The following is a 12288-nucleotide window of genomic DNA, read 5'->3' as shown; positions in this document are numbered from 1 at the left end:
TTTCCTACACTCCCTATATGGTGCATTGAGACCCAAGCCCCAGATTTAGGGTGCAAGGAGATTATCACCTCCCTCCTTCTAGACACCATATTTCTATTTACACAGCCTAAAACAATAACGATTTTTTAAAAATAGCTTTATTGAGCTCTAACTTGCACACCACATGTATTAGTTTTTTTATGACTGTTGCAACAAATTACCACAAATTTAGTGGCTTAAAAGAACACAAATATATCCTTATCTTACACTTCTGGAGATCAGAAGTCTGACATGGATCTCACTGGGCTAAGGTCAATATGTCAGGAGGGCTGGGTTCTTTTCTGAAGGCTCCAGGGGAGAATCTGTTTCCTCATGCTTTCCAGCTTCTGGAGCCTTCCTGCATTCCTTGGCTTATGGCTCCCTTCTTGCATTTTCAAAGTGAGCAACACTGGGACAAGTCCTTGCAATATCTTCTCCTCTGTTCTCTCCTCAGATTCTCTCTTCCAATTTTTCAGGTCCTTGGTGGTTATGTCGGGCCCAATGGGAAATCCAGGGTGACCTCCCTATTTTAAAGTCAGCTGATCAAGGGTCATAATTTTACCTGCCAACTTAACTCTTTGCAGTGTAACCTAACATATTCACAGGTTCTGGAATTAAGAAGCCACATCTTTGGGGAGCCATACACACCATACAATTCATTATTTAAAGCCTACAACTCAATGGTTTTGAATTGATTCACAGAGTTGTAAAACCGCCACCACAATTTTATTTATTTTTAAGGATTTTATTTATTTATTTGAGAGAGACCACGAGAAAGACAGAGAGAGAGAGAGAGAGAGGATGAGCAGAGGGGAAAGGAGAGGGGGAGGGAGAAGCCGACTCCCTGATGAGCAGGGAGCCTGATGCAGAGCTGGATCCCAGGACCCCGGGATTATGACCTAAACCAAAGGCAGACGCTTGCATGACTGAGCCCCCCCGGCGCCCCACCACAATAAATTTTAGAACATTTTCATCACCCCCAAATAAACACTGTCCCACTCCTCCCAACACCATACAAGGCCTCTCCCTTCCCTCACTTAGGCAACTATGAGTCTACTTTCTGCAACGCTAGATTTACTGTTCTGAACACTTCATATAAACGGGATCATATACTATGCCGTCCTTTGAGATTGGTTTCTTTCACTTAGCATAATACTGTAGCATATATACATATTTCTTCCTTTTTATTGCCAATTAATATTCCATTATCTACATATACCACATTTAACTTAGGCATTTACATGGGTGGTTTCCACTTTTTGACTATTAAAAATAATACTTGTATAAACATCCGTGAGCAAGTTTTTGTGTGAACATGTGTTTTCATTCCTCTTAGGTATCACACATAGGACTGGAATTGCTGCATCTTTTGGTAACTGTGCGTTTAACATTTTGAAGAACCACCAGATTGTTTTCCAAACAGCTGCACCATTTTATGTTCCCACCAGCAATGTATGAGGTTTCCAATTTTGTCCCAACCTCCCTATCACTTGCTATTAAATTAGAGCTATCTTAGTAAGTACATAGGGGTATCTCCTGATTTTTATTTGCATGTCCCTAATGGTTAATGACGTAGATCACCTTCTCATGTGCTTTTAAGCCATTTATGTATCTTCTTTTGAGACATGTGTATTCAGATACTTTTCCCATTTTAAAAGTTGAGTTATTTTGTTGTTGAATTGTAGAAGTTCTTACAGATTCTAGGTCCAACTGCTTTATCAGATAAGTGATTTGCAAGTATTTCCTCCCAGTCTATGGATTGTCTTTTTGCTTTCTTGGTGGTAACATTTACAGTAAAATGTTTTTAGTTTCGATAAAGTTAAATTTATCTATTTTTTCTCTTGTTATTTGTGTTTTGGTATTTAGTTTATTAATATTTGGTATTTAAGTTTATGGTATTTAATTTAATTTGGTATTTAAGTTTATGGTATTTGAGTTTAAGAGACTAAACTCAAGGTGATGAAGATTTGTTCTCATAATTTGTTCTCATAATCTAGGAGTTTTATAGTTTACGATCTTATTCTTAGGGCTATGATCCATTTTGAGTCAATTTTTGTATGGTGTGAGGCAAGGGTCCAATGTCATTGCTTTGGGTGTGCATACCCAGTTGTTCTGGCACCATGTATTGAAAAGACAATTTTCTCCATTGGCATCTTTGTTGAACACCAATTTACTGTAAATGAAAGGGTTTATTCCTAGACTCTCAATTCTGCTCTATTGATCTCTGTCTATCCAGTACCACACTGTCTTGATAAATGCAACTTTCTGCAATTTTTCTTGCTTGTTTGTTTGTCTGTTTAAAGTAGGCTCCATGCCCAGAACTCACAACTCTCAGATCAAGACTCAGATGCTTAACTGGTTGAGCCACCTGGTGCTCCTTTAGTAAGTCTTGAAATCAAGAATTGTGATTCTTCTGAATTTGTTCTTTTTTCAAGATTGTTTTGGCTATCTGAGACACCTTTTTTTTTTTTTTTTTTTTTTTTTTTAATTTTAGAATCAGCTTGTCATTTTCTGGAAGAAAAAAAAAGTCCTAGGCAGAATTCTGATAGGAATTGCATTAAATTAGTATATCAGTTTGGGAGAATTGCTATCTTAACAAGATTAAGTCTATCTTTTTTTAAAATTTTTTATTTTTCATAAACATATATTTTTATCCCCAGGGGTACAGGTCTGTGAATCGCCAGGTTTACACACTTCAAAGCACTCACCAAAGCACATACCCTCCCCAGTGTCCATAACCCCACCCCCCTTCTCCCAACCCCCTCCCCCCAGCAACCTTCAGTTTGTTTTGTGAGATTAAGAGTCACTTATGGATTGTCTCCCTCCCAATCCCATCTTGTTTCATTTATTCTTCTCCTACCCACTTAAGCCCCCATGTTGCATCACCACTTCCTCATATCAGGGAGATCATATGATAGTTGTCTTTCTCCACTTGAATTATTTCGCTAAGCATGATAGGCTCTAGTTCCATCCATGTTGTCGCAAATGACAAGATTTCATTTCTTTTGATGGCTGCATAGTGTTCCATTGTGTATATATACCACATCTTCTTGATCCATTCATCTGTTGATGGACATCTAGGTTCTTTCCATAGTTTGGCTATTGTGGACATTGCTGCTATAAACATTCGGGTGCACGTGCCCCTTCAGAACACTACGTTTGTATCTTTAGGGTAAATACCCAGTAGTGCAATTGCTGGGTCATAGGGCAGTTTTATTTTCAACATTTTGAGGAACCTCCATGCTGTTTTCCAGAGTGGTTGCACCAGCTTGCATTCCCACCAACAGTGTAGGAGGGTTCCCCTTTCTCCACATCCTCGCCAGCATCTGTCATTTCCTGACTTGTTGTTTTTAGCCATTCTGACTGGTGTGAGGTGATATCTCATTGTGGTTTTGATTTGCATTTCCCTGATGCCGAGTGATATGGAGCACTTTTTCATGTGTCTGTTGGCCATCTGGATGTCTTCTTTGCAGAAATGTCTGTTCATGTCCTCTGCCCATTTCTTGATTGGATTATTTGTTCTTTGGGTGTTGAGTTTGCTAAGTTCTTTATAGATTTTGGACACTAGTCCTTTATCTGATATGTCATTTGCAAATATCTTCTCCCATTCTGTCAGTTGTCTTTTGTTTTGTTAACTGTTTCCTTTGCTGTGCAAAAGCTTTTGATCTTGATGAAATCCCAATAGTTCATTTTTGCCCTTGCTTCCCTTGCCTTTGGCGATGTTCCTAGGAAGATGTTGCTGCGGCTGAGGTCAAAGAGGTTGCTGCCTGTGTTCTCCTCAAGGATTTTGATGGATTCCTTTCTCACATTGAGGTCCTTCATCCATTTTGAGTCTATTTTTGTGTGTGGTGTAAGGAAATGGTCCCATTTCATTTTTCTGCATGTGGCTGTCCAATTTTCCCAAATCCATTTATTGAAGAGGCTGTCTTTTTTCCATTGGACATTCTTTCCTGCTTTGTCAAAGATTAGTTGACCATAGAGTTGAGGGTCTATTTCTGGGCTCTCTATTCTGTTCCATTGATCTATGTGTCTGTTTTTGTGCCAGTACCATGCTGTCTTGATGATGACAGCTTTGTAATAGAGCTTGAAGTCCAGAATTGTGATGCCACCAATTTTGGCTTTCTTTTTCAATATCCCTTTGGCTATTCGAGGTCTTTTCTGGTTCCATATTAATTTTAGAATTATTTGTTCCATTTCTTCGAAAAAGATGGATGGTACTTTGATAGGAATTGCATTAAATATGTAGATTGATTTAGGTAGCATAGACATTTTCACAATATTTATTCTTCCAATCCAGGAGCATGGAACATTTTTCCATTTCTTTGTGTCTTCCTCAATTTCTTTCATTAGAACTTTATAGTTTTCTGAGTATAGATTCTTAGCCTCTTTGGTTAGGTTTATTCCTAGGTATCTTATGGTTTGGGGTGCAATTGTAAATGGGATTGACTCCTTAATTTCTCTTTCTTCTGTCTTGTTGTTGGTGTAGAGAAATGCAACTGATTTCTGTACATTGATTTTATATCCTGACACTTTGTTGAATTCCTGTACAAGTTCTAGCAGTTTTGGAGTGGAGTCTTTTGGGTTTTCCACATATAGTATCATATCAAGATTAAGTCTATCTTAACAAGACCCACAAACATGGAATGTCTTTCAATTTATGCAGATCTTTTTAAATGTCTTTCAACAATATCCTGTAGTTTTTAGACTACCAGCTTTACCTGTCTTTGTTAAAGTGATTCCTAGGATTTTATTCTTTTTGCTGCTATTGTAAATAGAATTATTTTCTTAGTGTTATTTTTGGATTGTTCATTGCTAGTATATAGAAATACAATGAGTTCTTTAAAAGATTTATTTACTTTTATTAAGATTTTATTTACTTATTTTAGAGAGACATAGAGTATGCAAGCTGGGGCAGAGGGAGAGACAGAGAGAAAATCTCCAGCAGACTCTCATGACCCTGAGTCCATGACATGAAATCAAGAGCTGTATGCTTAACTGATTGAGTTACTCAGGCACCCCAAAAATACAATGCATTTTTTTAACTTGATCTTGGATCCTGTGACTTTGATAAATTTATTTATTAGTTCTAATAGTTTTTTTTAATATGAATTCTCTGGAATTTACTATATATAAGATCATGTCATTTTAAGCAGAGATAGTTTGACTTCTTCTTTTCCAGTCTCATTGTCTTTTGTTTCTTTTTCTTGCCTAATTTCCATGGCTAGGACCTCCAATATAATCTTAAATAGAAGTGGTAAGAAAAGGCACCCTTGTTTTGTTCCTGATCTCAGGGGGAAAATACATTTGGTCGTGTTAGTATGTTAGGTATCATTTTTCCCCCCATAGATGGCCTTTAGCAGAATTTGAGGAAATTGTTTTCTAGTCTGCGTTTGCTGAATGTTTTTATCATGAAAGGGTGTTGTATTGTATTTAATGTTTTTCTGCATAGATCTACTGAGATGATCATGTGGTTTTGTCTTCTATTCTATTGATATGGTGTATATTGTTTTCACATATTAAATCAACCTTGTATTTCTAGGACAATCCCACTTGATCACAGTGTATAATCCTTTTTGTATGTAGCTCAATTTGTTTTTTTAAAGGTTATTTACTTATTTTTTAAGTAATCTCTATGTCCAATGTGGAGCTTGAACTCACGGCTCTGAGATCAAGAGTTCCACATTCTACAACTGAGCCAGCCAGGGTTCTCTCAATTTGCCCTGCTATTATTTTGTTGCGGACTTCTATATCTGTGTTCATAAAAGATATTGGTCTATAATTTTCTTTCCTTGTGATACTTTAACAATCCCTTTTTAAAAAGCCACATCACAGTGTTGACTGCAATTCTATTGTCAGAAATTCCCTCCTGCTCCAGCCGAGGTGTTGGAAGAACTGGACTGCTCCCCATGTTGACACAATCACACTGCAGTCTTGAACTTAACCCTCTCTGGACTTCAATCTCCTGCTGTGTAGTTACAAGGTCGTAAACTCTTTCAGAGTCATAGTCTCATGGCTGGAATGTACTCCCAGTCCAGTGCTCTTCCCCTGGGAGCACATCTGAAAAGGTCTTCACTCTTTCCTCCTCTGATAAATAAGATAGGTCAGTGCCTTAAAAACAAAACATTTACAAACATGTATATGAATCACCAGGGAATCTCATTAAAATGCAGATGCCGATGCTTTAGGTCTCTGGAGGGTCTTCTTACAAGCTCTCTGAAGACGCTGATCTATGGACTCCACTTTGAGTAATAAGAAACTAGAATATTGTTTCCCAAACTTCAGTCACATAAGTACCAGTTTCATACTTTTTTGCCATATCCTTCTTCCATCTATACAATTAAAATTTTTCTTTTAATTGACTAGCAATTAAATAGCTTCTCTGGACAAAATTTAGACTCATTCTAGGTAATAATACACATCAAATCATGGATTTTATGCACTAGTTATATTTTTTTCTAACACCCATTGAACATACCTATTCAACTAAAAAAAAGTCCATCTGTATATATCCAGAAATTATCTTATGTACCACTGATCCACACAAGGGGGACCACATTAGAAATTCCAAGGGACTGAGAATGTGGTTCTTGCCCTTTAAACATCATCACACTTTAATTGGACACTTTTGACTTGCGTTTCATGATTTCGCCCCATTTTTCTCTGCTGCAATTTGGCCAGTGATTCCTGTCTTTCCTTCTATTATCCACTCTGATTAACTCGGCTGCACCTGCCAGCCTTTATTCCTGCAAGCGCGTGGAGCGAGGCGTTCTGAAGATGTTGTTAAAATGCATGAGTTTGATCATATTCACTCTTTCCTATCCTAAGCGTAGGGGGCTGAGTCCTCGGGCTCATCTGGGCTGCGTTTCTCAGGCCTGGGTTTCACGGTCCTGGACAAAGACACCTACGGGAACCAGCCAGACCAACCTGCAGGGTTCTCTTGGTGGACATTTTTGGGGACATGGTTTGGCTGGGTCTCTGAGAGTCTGTGAGTTTCCCCTGAAATGTCTACAGGAAGTAGGGACCAGGGTGTGTGGGACATTTGCTTGGATTCTCCAGGAGCGGCTAGACCTGGAGAGTCTATATACTAGCAGCTAGACCTAGCTTTGTGAGGCTAGACCAAGGCTGGCTTAGGGAATTTTGATTCCTCTTACTTCTGCTTCTTTGTTTCTTTCCATACTTGTAGGACAAATCACTTAGCCTCATTGAGCCGCCTTGTCTTCATCTGTAGAATGGGGATAATGACTTCCGCATGACATGGGAGGTACGGTAGTTTGATGGGAGGTTCGGGTTTGATGTCTAGTAGGCTGGTTCTCTCATTTGTGATGTGTGTGATGTCTGTTTCCACCTCTGTGAAATGGCGATAACAATGTGCCCTCACAGGGACAACAGGAGGACGAAGTGGTGTTCAGCCAGAGGCTGGTATAGAGTGACACTCTAAACAGACAGCAGCAATGACTACAATCATTGTCATCATCATCATTATTGTATAACATTTTTTAGTAAATCTTGAGTATTCTGATATGTAATATTAGGTTCATCTTTCTCACTCTCTTCTTCCCTTCTTTCCTGTGCTCTTGCCTTCCTTTCTTCTCTGCCTCTCACCGTTATAGATGCATCTGACTGCAGCTGCAAGGGGCAGTGGGAGCTGAAATTGGAAAAATGGATTGTGGTCAGATACTGGAGGGACTCAAATGTCAGGAGAAGGAGCTTGATTGGCAGTCTAAGGGCAATAGGGAGCCATTGAAGGTTGTGGAGCAGAAACAGGGGATAGTGAAAGTGGGGGAGATGAAGCTGGCAGCACAGATTGGGAAAGAAGCTGGAGCCACAGAGATGAGGCAGCCTCTGGCGATCCTTTACCAACTGCCTAAAACCTGTCTGGGAGACGCAGCCCTTTTCCCCACTCTCATCTTGCCTACAGAACCCAGGTGGAGTGCCTTACTTTGCTGTGTGACCACAGATAGTGCCTAACCTCTCTGAACCAGCAGTAAGGATGATCCTAGGCCTTGATGACATCTCCAGGCCTCCGCCATCTTCCAGGCTGCTCCCTGTGCAGAGATTAATTTGTTTACTCCCTTGCCTGGAGATGAACTGAGAGAACTAATCGTCCATCAGCCGCGGCTCCCCCAACCCTGCGCTGCCCCGCCCCAAATGTCCATTTCCTGGCAAAATATGTCCTTGCTGCCGCCAAGGCTGCTTGGAAAATGCTAATTTTATCCTCAAATTAAAATTTGTTCCCTTACCCTCGTTTTCATCAAAATGAAGCATCCAGAAACATTGCCACGGCGTGGAAGAGAAGGATCTGACATAATTTTTTAAATGCCTTCAATCACTCCGCCTTCTGAACACTGCGTCCTCTCACCCTGACCCCCTCCCCGTCTCCCCACCCCCTGAGGCAGCATTTACATTTCTTAATAACCCCTCATTAATATTCATGAGAAGGGGCGGGTAATAATGGCTGAGCACACCGCACTAATTCAATTTCCACCGCCTCGGCGTGTTTACTTAATCACCAAGGGACCCGGGTTACTCAGTACAATTATTTATTCGGAATTAGATCTGGAGGCATCTGGACTGGAAACAGGGAACCAGGAGCAAAATGGAAATCGAATTCTCTTTGTCTTTCCCTCCCAGCCACCTCCTCCTGACTGTCTGCCAAGGCTCCAGGCGGCCAGCAGGGCTTGGAGGACAAGCTGGAGCGCAAGTCAGTCTGTTCCTAAAGGCCTCGGCTTGTGCCGGGTTGGGGAGGGGGGCGGTGTTGAATGCGTTTCAGGTGCTCATCAACGGTGGTCTAGGAGGTATTGCCAGGCCCAGCGGTGGGAGGTGGCTAGCCAGAAGTGGGGTCTTCCTGGGGGTGGGGGTGGGTCTTGGGGGTTGGCCCCAGGACCCAGTAGAGGTGAAGGTCTGTGACACTAAACCATGTATGCTCTCATCTTTCGCCCTCAGCTTAACCATCACCTCGGCTAGGATGCTTTTCCTAGCCCCCAAGACTAGGTCACATCCTATTACACCCGGGATATAATTGTTCCAACAATGGTTTCCGGTTAGTTTTTCATGGTGTTTCTCCTAGTAGACTGCCGGCTCCATGGAGGCAGGACCCCTGACTCTCCTGATCATCCCTGTGCAAGGCCCAGCACAGAGGACATGCCCGACAAATAATTGTTGACTTGTTGAGTGATTCTTGGGCCTCTGTTCCTTATTTACAGAGTGCAGATAAGAATATCCACCTTGTGAGGTTGCTGGGAGGATTCAGTGACTTCGGTGTACAGAGATGCAGAGGATTTCTGTGTAACGAGTGCACAGTGTTGAGCCCAGTATGGGACACATGACAAATGCTCAGTTAGCATGCGATGCTGTTATTCATATTATTGTCATTTCCGATTGTGGTGGAGCACAGAAGGGTTAACTGTGCTTCGTGTTGCCAGGGGCTGATTCCTTCAGGCTGTGTTTTCCAGGCTTCTGGGATGACTGGTTTCCAGCTGGGGCTGGCCCATGGGAGGCATTACTGGGAGACTGGAGGCTGGGAGGAACGGAGAAACCTTGGTATTTCTCCCTCTCGGCCTTGGGTGGCAAATCTGAAAGTGGCTTATCTCATCCATGCCATAGCTCCTTCCTGGTTCCATATCCCAAGTGACCGTCTTCCTGGGCAGGCGACACCGCCCTCTGCCTCTGTCTCTTAGGTCTCAGAGCGGGGGCAGTCTCCTGCTGTTACTAGACTTGAAGCCGCATCACTGTCCTCAGCTTCTCAGTTCTTCCACCGTCTTCCATCTCTTCAAGTTCTTATTTTGTAAATATTCCAGTATTTCCTGGATAGACACTGAGCAATACGCTTCCCTATTCGGCCGTCGTCTCCTGGTGGAAAGGGCTCCATCATGCACCCCCATGGCCTGGACACCGAGACGCTCCCAAAAGGTGAATGAATGAGTGAGTGAATGAAAACATACTGATTATGCGACCTTTCTAGCCAGGCTTTACTCTTGCTTGGTCAAAGAGAGGTTTAAAGAGAAATAATTTCTCCCAGAGACTAACAAATGTTTGGACTGAAACAACATCAATAATAATGCTAATGAATTACCTTGTGAATGGAAAGGGCTTTATAAATACTTCGGAGCCAGTATATTTCTTTGCAAGCTGTACAGTTCTGTACCCACGTAGGGCTTTCCTTACAGTTTCAGTCCAGCTCAGCATTCCTGATACCGTGACTTGCAGGCTGGGGAGGCTGGGAGGAGGGAACTTAATGGATTGGAGGCAACATCTCAGCCAAAGAACAAAAGGTGGGGAGGCACACAGGGCACACTGGATGATTTCATTGGTATAGATTCATTCAGGGAAGTCTCTTCCCTTCTTTGCTGCCTCCGAAGCCCCTGGACCCCTAAGTGCCCAGCCAAAGCCCTTCATTAGAATTTCTCAGAACTAGGGGTGGGTTAAAAAAAGGTCAAGATCTACCAGTCTGTCTGCTTGGTGAGGGGAGCGGGGGCATTCCTTTAGAAGTCACCTGGAAACAACAGGGCGGGTGACATTTGGGATTCAGATCGGAGAAGGAGTGAAAGGGGGATTTCAGAGACGTTAGGGAGTGACCCAGCCTGTCTTAGATTGGGTTCCCCTAAAGCAGAACCCCAGACAAGGACGTGGGTACAAGTCATTTATTTGGGAGGTAATCCTGGGAAGCAGGAATGAGGGAGGCAGGAAAGTAGCCGGTTGCTGCTATGGACAACTGAGGTTCCATCCAGCCATCCCTTTGCTTACTATGTACACTCATTCATCCAGAGGATGGGTGGCTGGGGCACTTATCCACCAACCCCCATTCCCCCAGGGGTTGAGCTTTGCCCCAGGGGGCATTCATTCCCTCACATCTCTGCACTATGCCTGTGGTGGGCTGAGCAAGAGATGGGGTGGCCTCCAAAAAAGCCTTGAGGTAGACAAATTAAGAGGCTGGCCAGGCACTTGAGGGAGGACACTGTCAGTGCGCATGGGCTCTGTGCACCACAGCTACAGCCGAGAGGAGGGAGATGGAGTGTGGCACAGGGCACCCGCAGCATCTCCCACCCTCCGCTGTCCCTGATGTTCTCCAGCCTCGGTGCCCGAACTCCATGGCCCTTCCTTTTTTTTCCTCCCTTCCTTCCTTGGGGAGAGAAAGGCTCAAATGAAGAGCCTGCCTGGCTCCTTCCAGACGGAAGATGCTGGGAGAGCCTTTAAGCCAGATTCCCTTATTCTAAGATTCTAAGAGTTGTCTGCAGTTTTGTGACAGTGGCCCTAGAATGCAGACTCTGCCCTTCCAAGGTTCTAGAACTTTCAAGATTCCACAGAATGGGGAGGGGGTTTCTGCTTTTGGACTTGTGTGGTCTCTGCCACCAGGCCTCGGGACCCCAGATAGGCTGCTGGGAGTAGGCACCAGCTTAGAGGAAAGCCCCAGGTGCCCTTGTCTTCAGGCCTGCTAGGACAGGTGAAGCCTCATTCATAATGGATCCCGTTGCTTGGCAAGCAGGGGGCTGCAGATGTGCAGGGGTGGAGAGGGCACCCTGGAGAGACCCTTCTGTTCCCTCCGAGGAAGGAGCTGCCTCTGCCAGCCTGCAGGCCCCAACACCTGGCACCACCCACACCAGCACCGCCTCCCTCACCACACACCCCCTCCCCCGACTGGTTTCCTCTTCTTCTCCTGAACAAGGAGCCAATTTTCGCTCAGCGATCCTTTACCAACTGCCTAGGAAGTGCCAAGTGCTAGGTTAAGCATTTGAAACCTCTATCACGGATCGGGACCTCCATAAGCAAGATTATGGGGCGTGAGATATTTATTAGGGACCCACATGTGTGAAAGGGAAGGGAGGAAGCAGGATAGGATCAGTGAAATCAACCGATCGGAGCTCCACAAAGCCTCCGGGCACTGCCTGGCAGGACCATTCTGCATCTGCCCAAATGGCCAAACCTTCAAACCCCTCGGCTTAGTCACCATGTTGCGGGCTGCCAGGGAAAGGGAGTGACCTCACAGGCCACAGGCTCTCTCCGTAGCAGCGGCGGACCTGGAAGAGCCAGGGGAGGCAGGCTGTCTGCCAGCCGCAGTCCCCACGCCGGGCAGCAAGCCCTTCCCTGAAGGGGTGTCTGAGCAGCCGCTCATTTTGTCCACCACAACAGAGGCGATCCCATGGGGTACAACCCATCCGGGCAGGAATTAACAAACTTGTTTTACAGATGACTTCGCAGAGGTTGAATCCGGAGAAAGCAGCTTGCCCACAGCAGCTTTCAAAAAGGAAGTGAGAGTTGGAAGCCAGGTCGGTC

At 43.8% G+C, this 12288-nt stretch overlaps 1 long non-coding RNA gene across 1 annotated transcript; it reads right to left on the bottom strand.

The window, feature by feature from the left end:
• Positions 1 to 7506: 7506 nt before the first annotated feature.
• LOC309858611 lies at positions 7507 to 11198 on the bottom strand. The gene is made up of 3 exons (XR_014308272.1): positions 11062 to 11198; positions 10091 to 10234; positions 7507 to 7663 (listed from the first exon to the last, which is right to left on the bottom strand). It is a non-coding gene; the product is annotated as an uncharacterized lncRNA (long non-coding RNA).
• Between the last annotated feature and the right edge of the window lie 1090 nt (positions 11199 to 12288).

Source organism: Mustela nivalis, assembly GCF_964662115.1.
Source record: "Mustela nivalis genome assembly, contig: HAP1_SCAFFOLD_2898, whole genome shotgun sequence".
Lineage (NCBI taxonomy): Eukaryota > Metazoa > Chordata > Mammalia > Carnivora > Mustelidae > Mustela > Mustela nivalis.
Note: the sequence above shows the minus strand (reverse complement) of the source record. Positions and strands in the feature narration are given on the sequence as shown.